The sequence below is a fragment of the Cyprinus carpio genome, chromosome A1, assembly GCF_018340385.1.
Source record: "Cyprinus carpio isolate SPL01 chromosome A1, ASM1834038v1, whole genome shotgun sequence".
Taxonomy (NCBI): domain Eukaryota; kingdom Metazoa; phylum Chordata; class Actinopteri; order Cypriniformes; family Cyprinidae; genus Cyprinus; species Cyprinus carpio.
Window position 1 is genome coordinate 12,767,758 of NC_056572.1, and position 25,799 is coordinate 12,793,556.

Genomic DNA, 25,799 nt, shown 5'->3' on the forward strand with positions numbered 1-25,799 from the left:
TGGCTCTCCAGAGGCTTCTTTCTGCTGTCTTTTCAGTACATTTCAGGTCGACCAGTTTTCATTTAAGGTTTGTGAATTAATGGCTTCCTTGATGAGTTGTACACCAAGATGCTTGCTTTGTGGCCTTAATGAAACCCTTCACAGCTTCATAATATGAGGATTATGAGGAGGAGGGTATCCTTCATCTGAACCAAATGACAAACCTGGATAACCTGTAATCTCCTATAAGTGCTGTTCAAGAAGATGCACTGCTCCTGACAAAAACCTCTCTGTCGCCTATACTGCAAATTCTCAGCAGAGGCTCAGTTTCTGGTTTCACAAAGGTGGTTAATCAGTGTGTAGCGGCTCATGATGGGCCAGTTTACTGTGAGTGTGTTGAGTTCTTGGATTGCTGCGAATGTGCTAGGAGAGTAAAGATTAACAGTCTCCGTTACATTAGAAGTGAAGTGTCACTTTTTATGCTGACTTTGAGAGTTATGTAGTTTTTCGTTTGAGTAAGATGATGCTTCATGTGACTTTTTTTGTATACTTTAGTCAATCATTATTTTCATTTTTTATTGTTTATTGTTTTTATTTTTATTGTTTTTGACTGTATTTTGAGTTATCACACACTGAATCTGAAAATAGTTGAGTCGATTCCATCCGTCAATAGCCAGATCATAGTCTAAGAGATATGATCATAATCGCCCCCCCCCCCCTTTTTTTTGGTAACTGTGTTTTCCCTTTGTATCCCAATTGTAGGGCAAAAATTTCTAAATTAAATTTTATAAGTTATTATATATATATATATATATATATATATATATATATATATATATATATATATATATATATATATATATATATATATATATATATATAAAATACTTTATACATATGTATATTATGTAATTTTTATATAATATAAATGTATAAATCTAAAATATAAAAATATATTTATTATAATAATAAATGAGTAATATAAAATAATAAATATAAGTAATATAAATAATATCATAATAATGATCCTACATATATTTCAGTAGTAGCAGCAGTATCTCTCTCTCTCTCTCTCTCTGTGTATATGCACCATTTAAATCAAAAAAAAAAAAAAAAAAGATTATTGTCTGCTTCCAGTATTAGCCCAGTCTGACCAAAGCTGAAAATGTCCCGATATCAAAATGGTCACTGATATATTTTGCAACCCTTTCTCTCACTGAATGTATACAGATGTGAGAAACCTCTTGTTTTCATATCTGTTATGAGAAAACAACTTTCAGTTTCAGTATACAGTACAATTTATGGCATCACAAAGCTACTCATTTGCATGGTACTTGCATTTCTGAGTTGTGACTGACAGTTCAAACGCAGGTGTAGACATGCTTCTGTTTACTGCTTACATTGGTAGACAACATCACTGTGAGAGTTTCCCTCAAATTTGAGACTTTGTCATTAAACCAAACCTCTTGCGTTTTTTCTCTTGTGGTTTGGGGCCTTTTTTTATCTCAATTTGAGACCTGTTATATCACATCATTTGGAAGAATGTTATTCAGGTGGCAGTTACCATAGTACTTTAAACATTTTGCACATTTTGTTGGGCGTAGACTCGGGGAGAGCCCTGATCTAGTGTCTAATCACAAGACTCATTTTATGAGATTAGGCCCATATTACAGGGCCCAGTCCCAGCCTCCTGCTGTCTAACTAGCTATTACCTCTTGCCTATGATACTGAACATTGTTGTCTTGCAACAGATAGGAAAACAAGGAATGAAACAATATTTAGGTGTTAAGTCTTGGCTTTGTTATTTATAATTAGAAAACTTGCGTATATACTGCACAGGTATATCCAGTGAACACAAACCATATTGATATTGGCTATATATATATATATATATATATATATATATATATATATATCGAAAATATATATATATATATATATAAATATATATATACATTTAATGTAAACATTTAATTTAGAAAATGCTGGAAAAACACATAACCAGAATCAATCAAGCAATCTTTTACGCTGTATTCTGTCTTTTGACATATGGGTTTGACTCAAGTATTTTCTAATTCATAGAGTGTGAAAACTGATGTTAGATCAATCAAAATACTGCCAAAAGCCCCTTTCTCTGTTCCAGTGTTGCTGTATTTCATGCATTTGTCTTTTGTAGGTAAGTGTATGTTTATAATATTGACAATTGCATTGGTTATCATTGGCTATCAGTATCTGCAGAAAAATCCATGCATCTATTAGTAAAAAGTCATGCTTCCCAATCCTTCCCGTCCTGTCACTTTATTTCTCTTTTTCCATGTGTTCTACTCTCTTTAAACAATGCATGTGGTTTCTGTCATTTGGGTTGTTTGGAGCACATCACCACATTCATATAGTACAGCGCTGGAGAAATTACAGTGACATCTTGTTTCACTTGCATTGATTTCGGTGGTCCATTGAAATGCAGGTTTGCTACCATTTTTATGAGGTTAGACAGAACCCAAATTATAATGTGGTTTATTTTTGAGAAGCATGGATAGTTTGGTCTTTGAAACAAATGTGCACCTTTTCCTAATTAAGCTTCAGTTTCAGTTGGAGGTTTATTCAGTGTACATGTTGGGAAGATTCCATTGCTAGGAATTGTCTTTTCATGCACATACTGTGAGAATTTAACCACAAGGTGATGGTCTGGTAACCTACAAGACTTGTTAGCATTTTAGAGTGTTCTACTTCCCTACTATAAATCATGCAGTGGTGTGCGTACAATGAGGACCATTTGTTTGCACAATTGTTACTGAAGCTGTGTAAAATTTCCTCTATAAAGGTGCACTGCTTGTCACTACATATATATATATATATATATATATATCAGTGTTGTCAAATGATTAATCACCATAAATCGCATCCAAAATAAAGGTTTTTGTTCACATAGTATATGTGTGTGTACTGTGTATATTTATTATGTATATATAAATACACACCCATGCATGTATATATTTAAGAAAAACATGTTACGTTTATATATTAAATATATTTATATATAATATAAATTATATGAATATATATACATAAATATTTTCAAAATAAATGCTGTATGTGCCTGCCTGATAAGTAAATAACTGAGCGCAAAATATTAATTTGAAATATTTTAATTACCTCAACATGACTCGCAGTTCCTGCTTGAGCGTTTATCCATTATCAGTTGTGGTTGTATCAATAACAGACCACTAGATGGTACGACTGAATCTGTGTTTTACTCACCCCAGAGGCATCCTAGGTGTATATGACTTTCTTCTTTCAGACGAATCCAGTTGGAGTTATATTAAAAATTGTCCTGGCTATTCCAAGCTCTATCATTGCAGTCAGAGGGTGTTACAGTGCTTCAGTCCAAAAAGCGCCCATCCATAAAACAAAGTGTCTCACATGGCTCCGCGGGGTGAACAAAGGCCTCCTGTAGCAGATCGATGAGTTTGTTTAAGAAAAATGTTCATATTCAAAACATAATAATCACTTTTATCTAGCTTGCGCTCACTGTTGTAAACGGAAGCAGTTCCGGGCGGATGACATATGAGTTTGGCTTTGCGCATGTGCCGCTCAGAAGTGACGCACACGGAAACGGAGTGGAGAGATCAAAACAAAACAACGGTCAATAATCAGAAGTACAAAATAAGGATTTGTAAAGAAGAATGTCAGAGGATTTCTATATAAGCCAAGATGAGACTGGTTTTCCTTTGCAAGACTTTTTTTTATTGATGGGCGCTTTTTATTTCACCTCTTTTGGACTGAAGCACTGTAACACCCACTGACTGCAATGAAAGAGCTTGGAATAGCCAGGAAAATTTTTAAAGAGCAGGACATGTGGGTTTTCGAAAAATATCTCTTTTGCAGTTTTTAAGGTAGCTATCCTTCAATGTAAACAGTCTGCAAAGTTGTTAATCAAAAAAGCGCATGATAAATAAAGATATTGTCTCTCAAAAGAGTCAACTCAGAATTGGCTTAATGAGTCGTTATATTTTAGAAAATTTTGCCTGTATACGTCACTGGGTAACACATTAGCATAAACCCCGCCTGCCCACGAAATACGAACATCCTCTGTGTCGAGAAGATGCTGTGTTCCATGATACCACAGCAATACAATTCGAACCTTTTGTTGTGCTCGTCATTTTACAGAGGACTGCTTCTCTAATCTTGCCTTTTATCTTCGTTGGCTTCTAATCTTTTTTATTTGGACTAACAAGCTCTCCAAACCACAACCTGTAAGTACGATTGATACGTTATGTATGTGAGTGCTCAAAATATCTAGTTTTTTTTTTATGCTAATATGTGATGCATACCTAGTGCAGCTTTAGGTTTCCAGGTAAAGCACGATATTAGTTTTACTGAAATAGTTCTGATAATTCGCTGTGAACCCACTATTTCCTAAGAATGTGTCGATTAATGTAGACTGTCATTGTTCTAATTACTTTGTTTAATAATAAAGAATGTAGTGTAGTGCACAGACTTTATAATCATTGTGAAGGTGCTGTTTATGTAGTTAAAGGGTTAATGCAGGGAGTAAAAGACCCGGTAGAGAGAGGAGTTAGGCTGGTGCACATGATACAGCTGTTCTGCATTATAATTAAAGGTTAAGACACGGAGCATCTGTTGTCTGTTGTTCTTCAGAGATTACATATTTTGGTTTTCGAACTGTATTGTTTTATCAGTTAGTCACGTTAGCACTAGACTAACATATCCACCATTATTGTTTTGTTAAGTGTTTACAGTTTAGCAGCTAAACTTTAGCTGTGGGCATGATTCGCTTGTGTAAGTGTTAAACAAAATGTTTTTATGTCATTATTTTAAGAACTAGCCCAATCATGTTTTGAGGGTGGTCCCCCTTTGAAAAATCACATTCTGGGATTACACGATTTCAGTCGGGGTTCCCCTGATAAATTTGCATTCCAATGCCTAAATATGACCTTATTGGGGTTGCTACAACCTGCGACATCAAAATCAACCGCGGACATGGCAACACGTAGGTAGCGCTCGCTAACTTGCTCAAGTGCTCCTCTTTGTGCCAATCACAACAGGCTTGGCCAGCTGACCAATCAGAGCAGAGTAGGCTTATGGAAGGGAGGGGTTTACAGACATTTTGCTCAGAACTGAATCGAATGAACCATTTCGAAATCATGGACAAATGACTCTATGTATAAATGTATATTCTGGGAAAATTACAGTGTTTTCTGACCTTAGATGCATTTAAACCTGTTGTAGTGGACTCCAACACAATATTAGGACACTTTAAAAAACCATATGACCTGCTCTTTAATATAACTTCGACTGGATTCGTCTGAAAGAGGAAAGTCATACACCTAGGATGCCTCTGGTGTGAGTAAAACACAGCCTAATTTACATTTTTGGGTGAACTAACCCTTTAATTTTCCATAACAAAATATCTAAATCAAGAAACAGGTTTGGGTTGCCTGATAATATTAATAATAATAATATCATGTTTTGTCTCTTAGAAATGCACATTTGAAAGTAGCTTGAGTTAGGATGCCGAGGTAAATATTTGTTCATTAGCAAAATCAGTAACATCTGTAAAAATTGTAGCAACCTCAGTTTTATTTGGTTAAATTTATTCTGACCAATTTATTTATTTATTTTTAAATTAAGCATTGGTCTCCCATAGTAGCATACATTTAAATAATGATAAACATAGGTTAACACCACACATATAGCACCTCAATACCATGGTAAAAATATAACTATATGGTTTTTAGGTAGCCTATTTGTATGAAAAACAGTAGCCTAAAAACAGTATAAATGCACACATGCTAAAGCTTAATCACAAATACATACTACAATTGTATATCATTACTCCTTTAATAAAATTCAGTGTGAATATTCACAAATTTATGCCACAATACCATGGTGCAGTGAGTGTTACTACAATAAATCCATGGTGAATGAAGACGATGTGTAGATTAAAAAGCCTTCTGACTGTCTCGTTGCACACAGTGTTTCTCCTGTTTGGCTTTAAACTAGTTTAAATCACTGAGTCATTTGTGTTCATCGCTGAATTCAAGCACTGGAACTCACAGCACTGTTTAGTGTCACGTGACCGAGTAAACACATCTGCTCTAGTGAGATTATTTACTGTACCCTTAAATTAATCACAATTATATGATGAAAGCCATAAAAAAAACAGACAATTAATGGTGATAATCGGCATAATGTGTGTGTGTGTGTGTGTGTGTGTGTGTGTGTGTGTATATGTGTATAATATATATATATATATATATATATATATAAATATATAATATTAAAATTAATAATAATATAAAAAAATAATACCCACCTGTTACCCATATGTCTTCTGATACTTTTTTTTCATATTTTTTATACATATAGAGAGAGAGAAATGTGTTGACATTTTATACATTTAGAATAAATGAATTTATAATTTGAAGAGCTGGTGTATTTTTATACATTTTTTATAAATATATAAAATGTTATAAACTCAAAAGTTAAATTTATATTTACATATTGCCTTTTTAAATATATATTTATAAAATGTTTAATTTTCATAATGTCACAAAAGCAAATGCTCTGAAAAATAGGGCTTATTTTCTTTATGCAAAATATTTCTTCTTTAAGTGTGATTTTGAGGTAAATACAGTTTTCTTAGTCATATTGATAGTGATTTGTTGTACTTTGTTGTTTGTTTTCTTTTGAATTACTGCCTAAAAGTCGTAGAGCTGTGGATGGTGGTTTATTCCTAACCGGTAAGATTAATAGTTGTGGTTGCCATGGAATGATGGGAAAACTTTCTCAGAGCGAAAGAAAGAGAGTTGACCGCCGTCTCCCTCAGTGGGCAGCAGCATATTTGCACATTTGACGCAAAGACCCTTTACGGCTCTAGGTTAAAGACAAACAAACTCCTGTGGAACTGGAGTCATGGCCTCTCAGTCAGCTGAAGGTTGCTTGTTGAAAAGGCTGCTGGCCAAACTTATTTTTGCCTTATTTTATGTATGTATTTATTTATTTTTTACAGCATTGCCAAATGACATCAAAGTGAGCTCTGCTTCAGTGGAGAGTTGATATCGTGAAATGCCCATTTAGGTGATGCTGAAAACAGCAATCTATTGCGAGGCGGAGGCTGGGATAAGTTAAGAGCCCCTCAACTAGTGAGAGTGAAATTACACTGTTGAGTGAGCAAAATACCTGGAAGCCAGTTGTTGAAAGAGTATTCGAATAGGCATACTTTTTAAAGTTGAGGGGGAAAATGAGCAGAATTTGTGCAGAGGCCTTTAGCTTATTCAGTTTGATTCAAAGCGAATCACTTTGAAAGTGTGTGAATCATCATTTTTGAGGTGTTTATAATGTTTTTCTACCAGAGTTACTGCAAATTTATTGATGTTTTGTGGTTTACTAGACTTACCTTTTCAGCTGTGAAATAGTCCTTTTCCCTTGCTACTAATATCTAATTTTTTCTTCCTAGAAAGCAAAAACATTGCATGTAGGAATAGTTTACCCCAAATTATCAACTATTACATCCTTGCTCCTCTGCAGTGAATGGGTGCCATCAAAATGAGAGTCTGAGCAGCTGAAGATGTTTTTCATCTTTTTGACTTCAAACCTTTCCTTCCGGCCAAAAAAATACCAGTCCATAGTACATAATAACGCTTCCTCCAGTGAAAAAGTAGCCTCATTTGAATAAGATCAAGCACCGTTTAGAAGCGAATACAGTCCAAAACAGTTCTAAACAAATATGTTGGTCGGTTTTGAGGTGAGAGGTCAACATAGGTTGGACTTTTTCACTGGAGGAAGCATTATTATGGATAATGGACTTGCATTTTGGCCAGAAATGACAGTTTAAAGTTAAAACTTCTTAATGATGTATTTGTTTCTTACAAACACCAAGCTTCACAAAACATTAATTGATGGACTGGAGTCATGTGGACTCTCATCTGACAGCACCCATTTACTGCAGAGGATCCATTGGTGAATAGGTGACGTGATTTTAATTTATCTATTGGATATAAAGTGTGACTTAATCGGGCTCTTTCTTCATATTTCTTCAAAGCTATCAGATGCAGATATCAGATGCTGATGTCTGCATACTCTTATGATGATAAGATGTACACTAAAAGACAAAATGTGTCAATTGGTAGTCCACTGACCCCTAGTCTTGCGTAGCCAGACTGAAGGTCTGGAATCCATGGCAGATTTCATTGGCCAAGGCCCGCCCATGAGGCCTTTTGACGGACATGTCAAACAACCAATCACAGTTCGTTTCATTCATCGTCACGTTTCAGGGCGTGGAAATGTTGCCACAATAACAGACCTGTGTGTAAAACTCATATTTTAAAGATTCTATGCCGCAAACTTTAAAAATTTCACATACTTTTGAAAATCCAGCGTTTAGTTGATCCTAATAAGCGCTTGTCGTCACAGTTGTAAACACGGCGGCTTTCTTCTTTCGTGAGGGGGTTTGGAGGAATGGTATCTTTGATTCCAGGTGGAACGTTAAAGAATGCGACACACACACTTGTTGCGGAAATCCTGTAGAATTCAACCAATCCGATGACGACTTTGACACTCCTGAAGTGTTTCCACTTTTGTGACCCATATGCATCAGACATTTGGCCAATCAGCGTACACCTCGCTTTTCAGAACGATGAGCTTTGTAAAAATCGACACGTTTCAGAAAGGCAGGGCATGGAGGAGCAACAATAATGTACAGTATGTGGAAAATTTGTTACACACAAGTCCTTCAATTATGCATTTTTATTTGATACAGATGGATACAACTACCCAAAAGACAGTTTTATTGCTCATATGTTGGTCTTTTGGATCAAGGCTAAATAGATTTTGAAACTGTGCTTAATTAGGAGTCATAAATTAAATTTGTAAGCAATTTTACAAGTAATGAACCACGTGCTTGAATGGTACCTCAAAATCTTTAATAATTTATATGTATACATTATTATTATGTACAGATTCATACAATTTTAGAATTTTTGTATATATATATTATTTTTTTTTTTAAATAAAAATGTAAAATCTCCATTTCATTTTTTTTTTTTTTGTAATTTCTTTATTGACTCATTTATACAAACTATTTAAGTATGATTAATTCAGATTTATCTTAATTTAAATTCAGGTTTTGAGGTGATTTTAAACAAAACTGCTTGGAAAGAACTTGACATCAAACCAAAAGGTAGAAAAAAATGTGCATCTGTGGTGCTTGGACAACAGGATGAAAGATGCAAAGCCTGTCAATTTATTCAGCTGTCACAGGCCACTTTGAGCTCATAAAACACGTTATATGCATGACTTGTATTTCCCAATGTCTCCTGGTTAACTTGCATTGTGGTCCCTTAATTCCTCTTTGTGATTCAGGAAGTCATCTTGGCAGGATCGAAACGTCCCTCCGTGCCTTCCATGCTTATGTGGCCATAAACATTTTCAGTGTGGAAAGTGGAACTTTTTGACTGATTGTTCTTAATAGCAGGAAGATACAGTGCCATGTGGGTGGTAGTGTACGCTGTGATGGGCTGAATTTAGAATGTTTATGTCACAGATTGACATTCCCTGGAGGATGTGGTCAGAATCCCTTTATCTCACATTTAGAGTAACAAGTCATTTGACATGTTTGATTGGACAGCCTTGCTATGTTGCATCTTGTTATTCTCATAAATAATGAACTGGGATACATTTCCAATCAAAATTTTGGAATAATTAAGATTTTTTTTTTATGGTTTTGAAGGATTACTCTCGCCAAGTCTGTATTTATTTAATTAAAAATACAGCAAAAACAGTATTATTGTGAAACATTATTACAATTTAAAATAAGTTTTCTTTTTGACTGTATATTAAAATATAATTTATTCCTGTGATTTACAGCTGAATTTTCAGCAGCCATAAAACCAGTCTTCAGTATCACATGATCCTTCAGAAGTTTGAAGTCTAAAAATTATCAGTGTTGAACGTTTTTGCTACCTAATATTTTTATCGAAACTGCGCTACACCAAACATTTGAATTGAAATGCAAGTAAGATATAAGATAAAAAAAGAAAAAGTTTTATTTTTTATTTGGAAAGTTAAATTTATATAGATTAAAAGTGACAGTACTACACATACAATACTGTTCAAAAGACTTAGTTTGACAAAAGATTTAATTTTCAATTTAATGCTGCTCTTTTGAACATTCTATTCATCAAAAATCCTGACAAATCAGTTTCCAAATAACAAACAGACAAACAAAAAAACAATAATAAAGCAACAATAATAATCAGAATATTAGAATGATTTCTAAAGGATCATGTGACACTTAAGACTGGAGTAAAATCTTAATTATTCAAAATTTTGATAGTGTATACAACTGGATTTTTTAATTTTTCTGAAGAAAACTGTTGTGCTTGTTCGTGCAATACTCTGCCACAGTGCTAGGATGTTTCCAGGGTGTTGCTGTTGATTTCCAGGTGATATCTAGAATATTTTAGACTCTAAATATGGCTTCTTTTGCCTGTTTAATTATCTTGTAGTTGATAATCACATTCAAGTTTTCAAAAACAAATCATATAATTTGAGGTCTCATTCATATGGCACAAACAAAGCCATTTTAGATTTTCATTAGCTCTTGCATATGTTCTCGTTTTACCAACAGGACAACAGTGGCATCGTTGCATTTAGATAATAACTGTCACACCATTTGCATGAAGAGCGCTGTCCACTGCATTCCACTCACATGAACTTGCCCATGATTTACTATAGACTTCAGGCAAATGACCAAGACCAGCCTCTCCGTCCCCAACCATTTACTAATCAGAACCTGTCGCTGAAGCGGGTAACTAAGGCAGCTTAATGAAAACAGAATGCCACTGTTTAAGACGGCTTCCTTGTAAAGGACTCTGGTTAGAGGGCAAAGACATGCTTTTGTCCCATTACCGCTGCTGTGTGGTCTTTGCTGCATTTTTGCCTTCTTTAACTCATGAATCAGAGGTTGATGCTGAAGTGCCATTCACCATCCACCCTATTAAGATTTCCCATCTCCAGTGGGTTTTGCACAGAGTTAGCAGGGGGTTTGGGTAGTTGTGACATTATAACCTGACATTGGCTCATCATGTGTCCCCTTAAGGGTCTTAAACTGCAAATATTTGGCAAGTAAACAAACACTGGAAATTAGCAGATGCATCCGTATGGATGTTTTATTGTTTGTCAGCAGGCTTTGAATTTGATTCACTCCAATCTGTTAACTGGGAAATCTGTTCAAGAGCTCTTTTCACAAGACTAAAATCCTAGACTTGTTATTTATATTCTGGATGAGAAGAGCATGCAGTCTGGTTCTCCGTTTTTCATGTCTAGTATTGCTATCACTGCAGATGCTGACAAAGATAAGCCATATTATGATTACAATGTTAGTTTCTCATTTACTCTATTTATATACACTACTGTTCAAAAGTTGAGGTGGGTAATACATTTTTCGAACTAGTCTTTTTATGCTCAGCAATGCTGCATTTATTTGATCAAAACATGTAGTAAAAATAGTAATATTGTAAAATACAGGGCTTAAAGCTCTCCGGCGTGCAGCGATTGGCTGCGGAAAAAAAATTGTAGCGAATCAATGCGTTTTTGTAAGAAAAATATCCATATTCAAAACTTAATGATCACTTGAATCTAGCTTGCGCTCACTGTTGTAAAAGGAAGCAGTTCCGGACTGATGACATATGGGGTAAGTACCACTGCGCTGGTGAGTCTCGTGAAAACCAACGTTTGTTAACAGGAGCGAAGGAAGCAAAGTTTCCTTACTTTAGCAAAGGAAAACAAGTCTCCTTTTGGCTTATATTAAAATCCTCCGACATTCTTCTTTACAAATCCTCATTTTGTACTTCTAATTAGTGACCGTTGTTTTGTTTTGATCTCTCCTCTGTGCTTCCGTGTGCGTCACTTCTGAGCGGCGCATGCGCAAAGCCGATCTCATATGTCATCCGCCCGGATCTGCTTCTGTTTACAAAAGTAAGCGCAAGCTAGATAAAAGTGATTATTACGTTTTAAATATGGTTATTTTTCTTACAAAAATGCATCGATTCGCTACAGGAGGCCTTTGTTCACTCCCGGAGCCGTGTGAGACACTTGTTTTTTTTTTTTTTATGGATGGGCACTTTTTATTAACTTCTTTTGGACTGATGCACTGACACACTTGCTGAGTGCCATTAAAAAGCTTGAAAGATCAAAGACAATTTTTAATATAACTCCGACTGGATTCGTCTGAAAGAAGAAAGTCATATACACCTAGGATGCCTTGAGGGTGAGTAATTTATGGGCTAGTTTTAATTTTTGGGTGAACTAAGTTGGTTATGTTCATGTTATGTATACGCATATTACATTATGTATTTTAACAGTGTTGTTCAATAAAACCATGTAATTACTTGGTTTTGATATTTCATTTGAGCCAATTATTAATGCCTCATTGGTAGTTTATGTATAAATAGTTATACTAAATCCTGGTTTTCACTTAGGTCTCTTTGTGTTACTAAAAAATATCAGATTACTCAATTGTCAAAAATAATCAGTAGATTAATTGATTACCAAAGTAATCATTAGTTACAGCCCTATATTAGATCAAATATTTCAAAATACAACTGCATTGTTTTACTTTTTGTAATTAAAAGACAAATATTTTGTCATTGAAAATTTCTTAAAAATAGTATTAAAATATTGTCTTGTTCTAGTGAACCAAGTATCTGTATAACTTTGCCATAGTATCCTTTCAAATGTTTAAGAAAGGACCCACCTAGGACCCGTGTGGGTGGTGAAATAATCCTTTGACATGGTTAAAAATAATAAATGTTTCCTGTCCCTGATTATGATTACGTTTCCCTCCAGTGGGCTTGGTTCTCAGAGTAATATGACACGTTGCACTCTACTTTTGTGTCCTAAACACATTTTTTTTTTGGACCAACAGCTTATAAAAACGTAGTTCTGTTTTTGTTTTTTTAGCTTGTTTCCTGTTGCCAAAGTCCAAAGTCAGAAATGAAAAGGAGGCAGCTTCCCGCAATACAAAGGCAATAGAGAGGGTTTGCTTTGATTGGGTTGGATTGTTTTATATTTAGTGTAGCACTTACACTGCAACCTATCTATCAAGAATAAAAGTCTAAATATTATTAGTTTGCTAATATCTTATGCAATTAGATCAAACTTTACATTTCTTGTTAAACATGTTGATTTGATAGAAATAAATTACTTAATCACATCTGATTATCATCACTTTAACATTAGCATGTTCATGGCAAATCCTTAAACATTTTAAGTTATTGTAATTATGTAACAATTCATTTTGTTTGTTTCCAAAAGTTTGTTGACAATATTGAATTTTTAAAACTACACATTCTTCAGCTTCCCCTCAAGTGAAGATAAGCAGATTCTACTGTATGCAGAGCTAATCAGCATGTCTGAGGATATTAGTTAAGGATATTATTAGTATGCATTCTTGAGGAAATAAATGCTTTTGCACAACCATTATCACAAAGTGTGTGTCATGACTTTTGTTTGTAGGGCCCCTAATATACTCTTGTGTTTGTGTGTTTGGCTCACACCCCTTTCAGAGCCGCTTCTAATAGCCCTGTAGAAGTGCATGTTGTTAAGTGTGGTTTGCTCATTACTGCCACGTTTTGACCACAAACCAGACCTCTGCTGACAGACCCCGGTGTGAATACGTTTGGCTTTTGACACACATGAGCTGTGTCCGAGCTGTGCTCTTCGAAGGACGCAGACTTCAAAAGCCACACCTTTGAAAGCCGCAAAGGTTAGACTGAGCATTGTTAAATGGGATGGTCTAGCCTACAAAGGATTGATCTTGTTGCCTAGTAACTGTGACAGCCGCCGTTGATGAGTGGCAGTAATGTTTGTACTTGACTTTTTTGAAAGTGATATTAAACAGTCTTCACAAAACCCATCTAAATATGCTTACCTTGGTCTATTTATGTACAGTATATAATAATTAGTATAAACCATGTATAAAATTGCATCTCAGTAAGATATGTCAACATTTAAACTGCTTTAAAGTTGTTGTTTTTTCCCTTTGTGTCTGTAGATATTCAATAAAGTGGAAAACCCAATACTTACATTTAAATGTGTAATCCTGCATTTTCTCTCTCAAAAAAATAAATAAAAAAAAACAAATCCTGTCGCCATTAATGTGCAATGAATCTCGGGATAGCATGGGCCACGAAGGATCCATCAGTTGTACCATGCCAGGTGGTTTAAAGATGTTTTAGGTGTTGCGATGCTGTTGGAAATGTTTTGTGCATAGTTGCTGAGTGCTTTTCTAAATGTGGTTGATAGGGAATTTCTGTGGTGTTCTGAGTGGTTGCTAGGTTATTTTTAAAGTGTTCTGGGTGGTTCTGGGTATTGCTAGAGAGTTTTGGGTAATGCTAGGAGGTTTCAAGAAGTTGGGTGAATGCTAAGGTGTTGCTATGCAGCTATTTGAGTGTTCAGGATGGTTGCTAGGCAGCAAAGTTTTTGGATAGTTGCTGGGGTGTTTTGGGTGGTTGCTAGCTGGGGCATTGCTATTCAATAGCTAGACTGTTTTCTGGGTGGTTTCTAGGGAAAATTGCATGTTTGCCATGATGTTGCTAAGGTGGTGCTAGGTGGTTTAGGTTTTCAGGTTCTAAAGTGTTTCTAGACAGTTGCTAGTGTGTTCAGCTTGTTTTTATATTAGTGTTCAGCATGGTAGGGTGATGCTAGGCAGTTGAAAATGCTTTATGCATAGGGTGTTCAGGGTGGTTGCTAGGATATTGCTATATGATCGCTAGACAGGACCATGCGTTTTCTGGGTGTTTGCTAGGAAGTTTTGAGTGGTTACTATTACTTTCTAAGTTGATGCTAGGTGGATTCAAATTCTGGTATTGCTAGGCATTTGCAAAAGAGTTTTGCATTGTTGCTAGTGTGTTCAGTGGTTTCTAGGGCGTTGATATGTGATTGATAGACAGTTTCCGGTGTGTTCTGGGTTACTAGGGGGTTTCTAGTTGATTGCTATGGTGGTCTTAGATAGATAGACAAGCTGTAAGAGATATTGTCAGGCTGGGATTTATGCATATTTTCCTGTCTGTGTCAGTGTGTTGAAATCTAAGCTTGCCCATAGATTTAGAGGCTGTAGACGGAGATGGGGTGAAAGAGTCCTGAAAGAGACTGTTTTCAGCAGCCGCGCAGTAAATGACAGGTTTCAGCAAAGACTGCATTCTTTTCCATTGAGAGAAAAAGAGAGAGACACACACACAGAGAGAGAGAGAGAGAGAGAGAGAGAGAGAGAGAGAGACAGACACTGAGAGAGAAAAAAAATGGAGTTGTACTTTAACATGTTCAGTTGTTAGAACAATTAAGATGTTAATGAGATCTAATCATGACTCTTTTGTTTCCTGTGTGTAATAAGCTGCCAGGAATTCCCAGTCTTGACTTCTTTCTTTTCTTCATAAATGGCTGCTTCAGGATTTCTCTCTGAAATAAACTGCCAACTGGGAAAGTTAACAGGCATAAATAGTAACACAGTGTTATTCCTGTGGTTTTATGTCTGAATGTGTCTGGTTTTAGCATCTTCAAAAGCAGAATACGGTTTGTGCAACTATCCAACCCCTTCCTCTATGTCTCCAAAGACGTGGCATAATGACCACGTAATTATACCACAAGCAAACAAAAGACACAGACTTGGTGGCAGAGTAGCTGATTGCTTGCAAACATGGGAAGTGTAAGTAATTTAGGAAGAGCTGATGTTTTGTGAGTCTGAAATGTGAGCTGTAGGTTTCCTGTGAATAAGAAAATATCAGCTCACTTGGTTTCTGTTGTACTGCTCTATAAAAATATAAACTCTTGAAGGTTTAAGTTACAAACAATGAAATTCAAGATCCAACAGTCACAACTGTTTGAAACACTGATAATAATCAATAATGTTTCTTGATCAGCAAATCAGATCGTGTGACATAATGGCTGCTGAAAATTCAGCTTTGCATCACAGGAATAAATTACATTTTAAAATATATTCAAATAGAAAATAGCTATTCTACATTATAGAAACATTGTGAAATATTATGTTTTAACTGTTTGTTTGTTTTTATCATATAAAGCAGCGTTGGTGAACAAGAAGATACTTTTTTCCCCTTAAAAATATAAAAAAAAATATTGCCAACCCCAAACTTATGAATGATAGTGTTATTGTTGGATGATACAACACTTTATATAACTGATAGTCATGAACACCTATTGTAGTGCAGGAATTCAGATGAATTATCTTTTTGTCAACCAAATTACTGACATGAACTGTCCAGATCTTTGTACACTTTCACATGCTTTTAAATTCACGGTCTTGGTGTTATGTTTTTCAAGAAAATATAATTGTCTGTTGCGCTTACATCTTTACACCTTTCAATTTCTAGGACTAAAATGAATGATTGAAAGATGGATTTATTATATTCTTAATGAAAGGAACAACAACAATAAAACAGTACAGTCACAAAGTAGCTTATGTTGCAGTGGGCAAGCAATGCATTCGGTGTACATACAACCGAACACCAGGTAATACCGGTAACACTGACTACCACAGCAAGCCTACTGTAATTGTTATGTTCCTGAAAAATGTTGTTTTGGTTTGCTACTTTTTAGTTAGATGCTCCACGAAACTGACTTCAGATTCTTGCTGCATCTGCCCTTGGCCTGATTTTCTTAAGATTGGCCCTGATGAACTATGTTTTACCGGTTCTTTCTGAGTGATGTTTATTTTAGAGTAAAGACTATCTGGTCCTGTCCTGCTGTATGTTCGTTAAATATCCACAATGCTTTGCTTTTTATATTTGCCACTGTAATATAGTCTAGGAAAGCTGAAATAAAACATAGTTTTTTTTTTTTTTTTTTGCATTTCTATGCAAGCTTAGGTCAGGCTAGCATTTGTAGCCATTAGGCATGCTAGTGTTTTATTGTATTAAATAGCAAAGCATTTCTGTGATCTGACAGGACACACTCATGAACCTGCTGCTTTCATCTTCATTCTCTGCGTCTCCGTTTGGCTAAATGAATTCTGATTGATCAGGTCCTCTGTCGTTTAATCCTCTTCTGTTTCTGGGGTTTCCCAGACTTTATTGTGATTTGCTATAAAATAATAAAATATGTGTGTATCTGTTTATAGAGAGAGAAACCATTATTTTAGGTCTATTATTGCTTCCTTTCGAACTGAGAAGTGCCTTTATGACTTGTCTGCCGGGCTATAGCATTTTATTTTATCATCATTATATAAGGTCATTGTTCAATCAGAGCCATCATTTTCTCACCCTCATGCCATTTTTAAACCCATATAGTTTGCTTCTTGTGGATGAAACTTCCCTTTTTCTTGGGATTAATGTCTTTCTTGCAGTGGTATGATAATTTATAAAACTCTCTCCTCCTCCTGTTGACCTCCTCCTCCTCTCTCTGGCTCCATTACTCAAATGCTTCCTCCAGGTCTTGGGCATATTGAAGATATAACGACATAATTGCTGTCGTATACCATTAGAGTATCCGTCCCTGAGTGACAGATGGATATTACTGAGCAATTACAGAGGAGCTCCGGGTCCTCCCTAACCTGTCCTGTGTTGATATTCTGATTGTCTAAACATTCCTGTGTTCTCCTTCACAGAGTTACAAGCCTTGATTTGTTTTTCCTGTCTCTGAAAGTCTTGTGTATATATATATATATATATATATATATATATATATATATATATATATATATATATATATATATATATATATATAAAGCGTGTATTCAAATTGTGTTTCAATTTAGTTTAATTTTTTAAAAATGCATCATCAATGTCAATGCTTTGGGTGTGTGAAGGCTGAACTACTGAATAAGGTCAAACACAGTGAGATCCAAACATGGACTGGCATAAGAGGTCAAAGGTTGTAAAGACAAGGTGTGAGAATGGCTACATGAATAGGATATTGATGAACAGCAAATTATAATTAAAGAAACTTTAAAGCATAGCTCTGTGCTTCATTGGCCACTGGTCAAGCATTCCTCTTTCCCATTGTTGCTCCGGCACCATCTGGGAGCTGTAATACCCCTGAAAGCTGTAAGGAGTTTGAGTCTTTTTAATCATTTATCAAGATTCTCTTTGAACCTGTAAGCCTTTGCTTTGGCTCTTGGACAAGACTTTGTTTTATCGGACTAAATCAGCCTTGCACTGCCTTTTTATGACTACAGGGTAGACCTGTTTAGAAATACAGCATGGATGGTTCATGCTTTATCACGCCACACGCAACCCTCTCTATCAACAATAAGGTGCCATCAGCTTAATGCACAGAACAAATGTCCTGCATCTCACGATGAAGCTTTGAAGTTTACTTGATAAACAGATTGTTCTGTAGACAGAGCTGGGCTATTGTCCTGCACAGTGAATTATAAGGATGTAAGGGCTTTAAAAAGGACAGATAACATCTTCTATTCATGTGTTTTTCAGCAGAGCATCATTCAGGAGAGCAGGAGCACCGCTGGCCTACTGCTGTATGTTTCTTTATTTAGAGGGATAGTTCACCCAAAAATGAAAATTACTCCATGATTTACTCATCCTCAAGCCATCATAGGTCTGAATGACTTTCTTCTTTCAGACGAATACAATTGGAGTTAACTCTGGTGAGAAGTGACTAGGCATGGAGGCTTCAGGACAGCCCACAATTCAGCAAACATTTCAGAAACCAATCAAAGAAAAAAATAAACATATACTACTGTTCCAAATATTCTGTATGTTGCTCAAAAACTATATATATATATATGTATATATATATATATATGTATATATATATATATATATATATATATATATATATATATATATATATATATATATATATGTATTTTACCCAGTCATTGGAAAATAAATAAAAATAAATTTTGCTTAAGGTTATCATACTGTCAAAATGTCATACCGACCCATGCCTAGAAGTGACAAACGTGGAAACACAGATGAGAGAGCAAAACAAAACACTGGTGCCGAATTAGAAGTACAAAAAGAGGATTTGTAAAGAAAAATGTCGGAGGATTTTGGCATAAGGTTTTCCTTCGCTGTAAACAAAACTTGCGAGAGATCATATTCTCACCAGAGCTTACACTTCGTCCTACGTCATCCACTGGACGGCACTCTCTCGTGCACGTGCATACAACAGTTAGCAGAAGCTAGAGATTAAAGTATATAAAGTTTTAAATATGGATATTTTTCTTATACAAACTTATTGTTTTGCTTCAGAAGGCCTTTATTAACCCCCTGGAGCCATGTGGATCACTTTTTATTATGTATGGACGCTAGACTTCAAAATCCCGACCCCCATTCACTGCCAGTATAAAGTTTAGAATAGCCAGGACATATTTTAATATAACTCCGTTTGTACTCTTCTGAAAGAAGAAAATCATATACACCTAGGATGGCTTGAGGGTGAGTATATCATGGGGTAATTTTCATTTCTTTGGGTGAACTATCCCTTTAAAGCTGTGCAATAGTGATGTTTTCCTGCATATCACCGAATAGGGTTTGAGTGTATTTAATCTCGTTTCAGAGGATACTGTGATACAGTGTCTGTCTTTCTGATGTGACATGACAAAACTTCGATTTTATTTCCACAATATAACATAAATTATAATGGCATGGGATGTTCAGTGAGGACTATTATTGCTGTTATAATAATGAGCATGTGTCTTAAAGGGATAATTCACATAAAAATGAAAATTCTGTCATAAAATTTTCATTTACTCACCTGAATTATTTTATTTTTTTATTTTTATGTTTATATTTTTTATTGCTATTTTATATTAACAATATTTATTTGTATTTTTAATTAAAATATATTTAAAATGTATTTTTTTACCCTGTCAAAAACAGCTCTTTTCAGAGCAAACAGTTTTGTAACATTTTCCTTTAAATGCAAATTAGCTCTGCTGACCCCGCCCCTCTCTTGCGAGCCGCTCTCAGAGTGACTGTTTACTTTAGCCGCATTCATCGTGAAACTTGCTAATTAGCACATTATTAGGAAAGGCGATTTGCAAAGATTCATTAAAAAAACGTACTCACTTTTTCTGTTGGTGAAGCTGGACCATGAATGTAGGTAGATCGGGGGCGCATTCCCTTCAGAGACAAACGTAATCTACTGCGTCTTCAGCGGTCAGGAGTAAATGATGACTGCTATGTTCATCATTACGTTAAACATTATGACATCACACAGACAGGCATCTGAGATCGGCTCGAGTTGAGAAAGGGGAAATGATTTAACGAGATTAAAAAAAAAATACACTGTGTGGAATTTTATAATTATAGGGTGGTTGTGTACAAACACTGCCAACACACATTTCAGTTCAAACAACTTGTAAAAGTGCATGTAGCATCCGATGACTCCTTCAATTGTGTTCCGAAGATGAACTAAGCTTTTATGGGTTTGGAACGACATGGAGGTAAGTGATTAAAGACAAAATTGAACCCTTTAAGTAACTGTATGGCTTCAGAAGTAACACAGAATAATACACACAATCTCAGATATGGATTGGCCCTCTGACCGATACTCAATCTGACAAAAAATGGCGGTATCGGAGCCGATACACAATATGAATATAGGATTGGCGCATCCCTATTCAGAAATACTAGCATTGCTTGTCACAGTCATTCGTAGGAGGGTGAGAGCAAGTTTTTTTTTTTTCTTTTTTTTTTCATGTGCACACAAAATAACATTTTATCTGTGATCTGAGCAGCATACCTGTGCATTTGAGTTTGTTTATCGTGGACTGTAGAAGTCAAACACTGAGTGAGATTTAAAAGCTCTCTAGGTTTTTTAGAGGCTTTATTGTTTTTCTGTACACAGTGGAGACTGGGCTAATTTACTGCCACGCTGCTGCCCATGGATGAATATGTTGATATGCATCCAATCAAAGAAACACTGACCAGTCAAGCAGCATTGTAACTGCCCACACAAACTCTGTAGTTTGTGACTTTTTTGTCTTCTTTCTTTGTCTTTGTTTGATATCCCTACTCTTCATTAAAGTCAACATGAAGTCAAATTTGACCTTATTAACTTTGCCCAGGGCTTATTATTTCAAAGGAAAATTACTTTAATTTCTTTTTAAGGTTATTAGTTAATGTTAACTTGACTCTTTAATTTGACTCCATGGCAAAATTTGCATTGTAATTGTGGGTTATAAACACTGCTTCATGTTACTTTTTTTTTCTGTGACAGGATAGTGATCTTAAAGTTGATAAAATATTAAAATGCCAACTGCTAAAAAAAATAAAATAAATTGGCATAGAAATCAGTCAAATCAGTTTTGTGGTTGATTTTATGCTTGCATAAGATTATCTTTAAAAAGATAAAATTGCATATCTGTAGCCATTAGAATGGTTCTGTGATCTAAATGCTGTTTAACTATAGGAAACATTCTTAGATAAGGATTTGGACACCAAACAAACAACACAGGCAACTTAGTTGATAGATATGGGAAAGAACTTTGCAAACTAGCATTTCCCTGCCTTAAAGTTTGTAGAAATTTTAGAAAAGATGATGTTTTAGTTTTATGATCTTTCATTTCTAAATGATAAAGCTTTTCCTGTGTTATAACCATAGATTGTATAAAAGCATGGACGTAATGTCCGTGATGTCACCCATAGTTTTCTGAAGGGCGTTTTTGAAGCTTAAATTTGGCGAGCCAGCCGTCGCTATCTTGGCAGAGTGTCACCATGCGTCACTCCTGGATAACTGAAAATGGGCAAAAAGGTGGGAGCTGGTTGCTGAAGCCACACCCACATAGCTCGATGGCAGTGTCAGCAGCGGCAATCCACCTGTCACTCAAGTGGCCATGCCCTTAATTAGGCAGAACTTTAAGGCTTAATATAATTTAAACGGATAAGTTCTAAAAAAATTCACCCCCTTCACAGTTTTCATGAAGGGCAAAATTTGCTATATAGATCAAAATCATGTTTTGAACCAGGCTGTAAATATGTTTTTTGTTGTTGTTTTTTTTCTGCTGTTAAGTTGGGCATTTTAACATGGGGAGCCTATGGGATTGACTCTCTTTTGCAACCAGCCTTTAGCGGCCAGCTAACGAATTACAGTTTAAGTCACTTCCGTGTTGGCTTCATGAGAGAGAGCGGGAAGTTGCCGCTTGGTTTTAACTGACGAAAACAAAAGAAAGTCAGAAAGCCAATAAGGTTTGGTTCAGAGCCATGTTTAATGCTTTTATATTAATATTATTGATGGATCATTCTCAAAAAGACCAGAAATGTGTTTTAAAGGGATAGAATTTACTCTGTTTATTTATTTTATTTTTTATTTTTAAATATTGATGTTACATAAAGCAACAAGTTTGATACACAGTGACCATTGTAAATAAAAGGATACATACAAATAAATATTGTTAATGTACTATATTAAATTGTATGTTAAATTATAATGTATTAACGTACATATTCTGACATTTTGAGTTGTGCACTTTTGGGCAACAAAAATTTGAATACATAAAATATATAAATATTAAAGGATAAGTTCACTTTCAAATTAAAATTTCCTGATAATTTACTTACCCCCATGTTATCCAAGATGTTTATGCATTTCTTTCTTGAGTCGAAAAGAATTGAAAATTTTTGATTAAAACAATCCAGTATGTAGTAGACGTCATGGACTCCAAACGGTTGAAGGTCAAAATTACAGTTTCAGTGTAGCTTTAAAGGGCTATAAATCAGACAATGAATAAGGGTCTTATCTAGCGAAACGATTGGTCATTTAAAAAATAAAAATAAAAGTGTATATGCTTTATAAACGCTTTTCTCTCACTTCTGCCGACTGTCAAAACCGGAAGCCGCTCCAGTGGATGATGTAGCATGTTGGCGTTGCGTGATTATTGACGAGCGCAGAGAGAGTACAAAACAAAACACCGTTCACGAACTAGAAGCACAAAACGAGGATTTATTAAGGAAAATATCGGATGATTTCGATATAAGCCAAGAGGAGACTGGTTTTCCTTTGCTAAAGTAAGAAAAAATAGTTTCCTTTTCTCCTACATTTCCCAGAGGCGCATGCGCGACCCATATGTGCTACGGCTTCCGGCTTCACGTCGGCAGACGTGAGAGAAAAGTGTTTATAAAGCATTACATTTATTTATTTTTTTTAATGACCAATCGTTTCACTAGATAAGACCCTTTTTCATCGTCTGGTATCGTTTATAGCCATTTGAAGCTGCACTGAAACTGTAATTTTGACCTTCAACTGTTTGGAGTCCATTGAAGCACATTATATGGAAAAAAATTCTGGAATGCCTGGGGGTGAGTAAATTATCAGGAAATTTTCATTTGAAAGTGAACTAAGCCTTTATATAAATTGGTAACACTTTACAATAAGGTTAATTAGTTAACATTAATTAACTACTTTAGTTAACATGAACTAAGCATGAACAATACTTCTACAGCATTTATTAATCTTTGTTAATGTTAATTTCAGCATTTACTAATGCAGTATTAAAATCAAAAGTTGTGCTTGTTAACATTAGTTAATACACTGTGAATTAACATGAACTAACAATGAACAACTGTATTTTCATTAACTAACATGGAACATGGGACCTTACTGTAAAGTGTTACCAAAATATCATAAACCCTCATTAAAACTTTCAGCCAGAATTGCAGTCCACAACACCCTCTTTTTTCTCTTTCCTCACCTAACTTTAGCTACTCTATGCTGGTGAGGTGAAACACGTCTACAAGCAACAAAAAGACATTTTGTGTTTGACTGCTCTCTCTTTGACTAAACAGTGACTCATTTAGGCAGAGCAGGTCAATGCTATTGAGAGGGACATTGAGACACATTCATACACATATGCTGCAGATATTAGAGCCAGGGGAGTGTTTTTGATGTTTTGTTTTGAATATATTTATTTATTTAGATATTTAGATATCATTATTAATATTATATACAATAGTAATTATAGTTTAGTGTTAATATTATTAATTTACATATTTTATTTTATGGTAAATACTCTTAATGACTGAATGATTTTGAAACCAGAGGCTTACTAATATTGCAGTAGCATCGCTGTTATATTTGTTCTCTAAATATATAATAATATAAAAATATAATAATATTTTTTTTATTATACAATTTTATTATATAAAATATTACTTATAATATGTATTAATATGTGTATATATAATAGTAATTGTTATAATGTATTAATTGCTAATATTATTAGTTAACATATATTATTTAAAAACATTTATGGCAAAAATTATTTTTATTTATTTATTTTTTCCCAACCACATGATTTAGAAACTAGAGTCTTAATAAGACTGCAGTATAGCATCTTTGTTACATAATAATAATAATAATAATAATAATAATAATCATTTATTTTATATATAATACAATGATTGCAGTAGCATCTGTGTTGGTTATATTTGTGGTTAGGGGTTTACTGAACCATGATAATTAAACTTATGCATGTAACTTGTCTCATACCATTTGTTTTATGGACTTTATAAGCAACCAGGCTATGATTTCTGCTTGGCGGGTAATAAAATGGGCCAAAATCCTAAAAACCCACTCAGAAATGCCAAGAGCCATCACATTTTTTGTGTATCTTCCTCCTCTTTTATTTCCAGTGTGTTTGGTCTTCCAGGTTGTATGTGTTTCAGATACAGGCAGGTCACTGTGGTCGCAGCTCCAGGTATGGCTGGTATTTGTTTTCGGCCATGTTCTGGTCAGCGCTGGCAGGACTGCTGTGTTTTGGTTGGATGGTAGGAGCAGCTTCTCTAAAGCGGGTGATAATGGTGATGCTTGCTCAGGCTTCCCTTTTTCTACTAAGTCCTCTCCAAAACCAACATAACCCCCCAAAAATATACTAACCACTCACTAGTAGTGATACCACTCCCTCTTTGGAGGAAATAGACGTTTGGTGAATGGTTTGGAAAGCTGCTCTTGTAGAGGACACTATGAATGGCATGTCTCTTGGGTGAGAAGGGTCCTCAAACGTTCAGCCAGATCTGAAAAGGATCTCTAAGCAACTGTCATAAAATGAGCAGAGCCAAATGAGGTAAAAGTGCAAAACTGTTTTCCTTGTTCGTTCCAAAATATGACAGGTGATTAAAAATGACTTTATGGGGAAAAACAAATGTTGATTTGATTTTTAGGTAACACTTTATTTTAAGGTGTCCTTGTTATACGTTACATGTACTTACTATTTTAGTAACAATAAATTCTGCATAATTACATGCAAGTAACCCTATGCCAAACCCTAATCCTAACCATATATTAAGTACATGTAGTTAATTAATATTACTCTGTACTTAAATGTATAATTACACTGTAACAAGGACACCTTAAAATATAGTGTAACCGATTTTTATGATTTGATGGTGACTGGGACATTATCACCTGGAGCTTTTGCATCAATGTCTGTAGTTGTTTTATTTTTTTTATATGTTATTTTATTTTACTTTATTTTTTTTTCTTTTATATTTTTCTTTTTTTATATATTTAATTTAATTATTTTTTATTTTATATCTTTATTTTATTTTACTTTTTTAATGTAACTTTATTTGATTTATTATTATTATTATTTCATTTTTTTTTTTCATAGAACTTCTTATTACTAGTTTCCATGTCAGTGGGGTCCAAAGTAGTTTAGGCTATAACATTCTTCAAAATACATAGTTTTTGTGTTCCAAAGAAGAAAGAAATGGCAACAGGTTTGAGACAACATGAGGTTGATTAAATGGAAGTAGAAAATTTGGGTCTGTTTTGAGTTTACATTGACTTTAAAGCCTTGATCTGTTTGGAGAACCTTT

At 34.8% G+C, this 25,799-nt stretch overlaps 1 protein-coding gene across 2 annotated transcripts in view; it reads left to right on the forward strand.

The window, feature by feature from the left end:
• The window catches only part of LOC109112091 (glypican-5-like), a 209,688-nt gene that overhangs the window by 15,283 nt on the left and 168,606 nt on the right, over positions 1–25,799 (forward strand). The gene's annotated exons all lie outside the window — the stretch shown is intronic.